This window comes from Polypterus senegalus, unplaced genomic scaffold (genome assembly GCF_016835505.1).
Source record: "Polypterus senegalus isolate Bchr_013 unplaced genomic scaffold, ASM1683550v1 scaffold_5768, whole genome shotgun sequence".
NCBI classification, from domain to species: Eukaryota; Metazoa; Chordata; class Cladistia; order Polypteriformes; family Polypteridae; genus Polypterus; species Polypterus senegalus.
In genome coordinates, this window is record NW_024377613.1 from 1 (window position 1) to 3137 (window position 3137).

Below are 3137 nucleotides of genomic sequence, written 5' to 3' on the forward strand. Positions count from 1 at the left end.
TCGGGGGAACAACCCTTTTCCCACCCATGGTTTCCCTGGGGGGAACGCGGGAAAATGACCTTCCCGGTCCCCGGGTCGAAAGGCCCCCTCCCCCCTTTTTTGTCTGTTGTATAGAGTCGGGCGGAAGGGGATGGAGGAAGCCCGGGAGATCAGAGGGATCACCACCGCCCGGGACAGAAGAAGAGTTCCCTCTACATGGACGACGCCACCGTGATGGGGCGCTGACCAGAGATGGGGAGGCGCTGGAGATCTCGGGACTTCGGATTGTTTTGGGGCAAAGGTCCCCCGGGGAAGCAGAGGGTGCCCCGGGAATGGCACCTGACACCCCCCACCCTCCCTTCACCATCAGAGGGACTCATCAAGATCCGGGGCAGCGGGTTTCGGGGAGGGAGCGCCTGGAAGACGGGGACCAAAACGGCCAAAGTCAGACAGAAGAGGGGCCGGGAGCCTCAGGACCCCCCGGAAGGCAAAGCGCGGGTGCCGGAATGAGATCCCCCCCGGGTCCGCAGTACCCGCCCAGGCATCCCCCCCCGTCTGAGAGCCACACCAGGGCAGTTTTTCACCATCGGGGGCTCCAAGATGGACAGAGGGGCACAGAAAAAGAACCCCCTGGGGGTGGGAAAGGCCCCCCACATCCCCCCCCCTGCTGGGCCTTTTTCCGCAACTGCACCCCGGGGACACTGACGGAGTACAGCAGGGGATCGTCCGAAACGCCATGCCCCCGTTTTCCTCCTGCCAGTTGGGAGACTGGGGGAAAAGGACAGCCCCCCCACAACTGGGACACCCATGGTTCAAAGAGTTGTCCGCCGAACGGAACAGGATTTCGGGGAGTAAAACCGACCTGTGGAAACCAAAACCCACAAGCTCATCGGGGCCCAAAGACACGACGGACCCCACGAACCCCCCATCAGCCCCCCGGTGGTCGGGGGAGAAATAGCCCCAAAGAACGGGGAAAAACAGGCACAGGATTCAGGAGGCGTGGGGACTCCCTCCGCTTCATGCATCCCAGAAATCTGCAGATAGACACGGGGTGGTGCATCCAGCGGGAAGAAAAGCACTGCCCCTCTTCGGGGAATGCCCAGGGACAGTCATTTTGACCCCCGGGAAGAGGAATTAAGAGTCGCCCCAGAGAAAATTTTTCGCCCCTTCGGGCTTTTGGTTTTTTCCCCCGGACCACCACGGAAGCCCCCGAGGAGGCATGCCCTCAGGGCTGCGTGAAGGACGCCATGGGTCCCGGGAAACCCCCCGCCTCAGGAGGAAAAGGGTGACATCCCGGACTGCTGCAGACATCCCAGCCCCAAAGACTATTCTATCCTACCCCTTTAAGAACTGAGGATAGAAGAACCCCCCCTCCAAGAGGTTTATTAAAAACCTTTTTACCAGTTCGCAAAGCCCCCCTTGAGGACAAGCCAGGACGGGGACCAAGCCAGACTGAAACTTGTAAAAGTAAAGAATGGGGAACATGTATTGAATGAATGGGAAAAAAAAATGTTATTGAAAAACATTAATATGGTAAAGGGGTTTAAAGATTGTGATTTTTTTATACAAATTTCCCTTTAATGTAAATAAGGGGTTTTAGGTAATGTATAGGAAAGACTGTATCAGTCTTAGCGAATACAGTCATCTCTGTTTGAATTGTAGATTGGAAGATTAAGACTATTAGACTGGTTTTATATATTACCCAAACATATATGTAAAAAAAATTTTTTTTTCAAAAAAAAATTTTTCTTACAGTTTAAATTTTGATACCCCTCATCTGGGGGCCCAAAATTTAAAATTTTTTAAAAGGAGATGGAAAGGGGGTTGCTCCGCCACCCACGCCACCTGGATTGCAGTACTTTCCAGGGGCGCAATTTTTCCTTTTCTGGTATAAAAAAAGACAAGCAGCCTTGGCTGGGGATTGCCTACTAGAGGAAGGGGAAAAGAGCTCTAGCCAGAGCAGGATTGATTTAATTATTAACTAATTAATTAATTAATTAATTAATTTAGTTTAATTTGACTTAATTAAGAAAAGTTCATGCGCTGTAGGACGCATTGCTTGTAGTACTCAGCATTCCAACAGATGTCAGGCAGGCTCGAATTAGAAGGCCTGTTGTGGGTGAGTGAAGTAGTGTCTGGACGCACCAAGCCTGTACGCAGCAGGAAGCCTTTAAGCTCCCAGAAACCATAAGCAGTCCTGCAGGCTGTCTGATGTCGCTGCAGCCCCCCTGTGTTCGAGGCCTTGTTCACACAGGCGGCCAGGATGATGCCTTCTCCTTTTCATCTTCAATCTCCAACAGGTGTGAACGTGGTGTCTGAAGAGTTTAGCTGTCTCAGGGACTCGCTCACACGCCTTCACTGACGCTCCTTCTTTGTTTTGTGGGCATCTAGGGCGGGGATGGAGGTGGAGATGGTGGTTTAAAGCCGCCCTCTTCCTTGCCCTGGTCTACCCCGCTCCCCAAATCCCACCACGAGCGCCAAACACCCAAAGGGACCAACTGACTGTCCCTCCCTCCCCACGCCCACTCCCACTCCCAGCTGTATCGGCTACCTCGCTTCCGCACAACTCCGAGGGTTTTTCCGCCGCTGTGGCAACCTGGGCTTTGTATCAGCCTTGGCTCCAAGGTGGGCCGCTTTTGTCACGAGGCCGTGGAATGTCACATGGGTTCACGTCTCGGCGCTTGTCTTAGGGCAGCTGCTTCCTCCTGCCAAGTTGATGCTTACCATGCAGCTGACGATGGGCAAGACGGGGGGCTGGCTGGCCTGGGAGTTTGTGGATCGCTTCTCGCCTTTTGGCTAAGATCAAGTGTAGTATCTGTTCTTATCAGAGTGGAGAACTGCTTGATTTTTCCGCTTGGGATCTTGTTTAGCTATATAATTCCTTTGACGGCGATTGAAGCTCTGCCTCAAAGTCAGTAAGGAAGCACAAGAGCTGTTTTTACGCTATTGAATTCTTGATTCTGAGGAAAGTAGGTTGGCTGAGTCCACCGCTTTTTACAAAGTTTCTAGAATTTGAAACCAAGAAACAGAAAGGAAAAAGAAGAAGATAGAAGTTTGAGGAGGAACATTTGCATAGCTCAGCCACCAAGAAGAGAGCTGATATCTTTGAAAGAGTCATCTCTCATCTGCAGACGACCTCCATCTGGAAAGAAGAAAAG

General features: G+C 52.2%; 1 pseudogene; it reads left to right on the forward strand.

The window, feature by feature from the left end:
* The first annotated feature begins 2756 nt into the window (after nucleotides 1-2756).
* LOC120519354 lies at nucleotides 2757-2936 on the forward strand (annotated as a pseudogene).
* The last annotated feature ends 201 nt before the right edge of the window (nucleotides 2937-3137 follow it).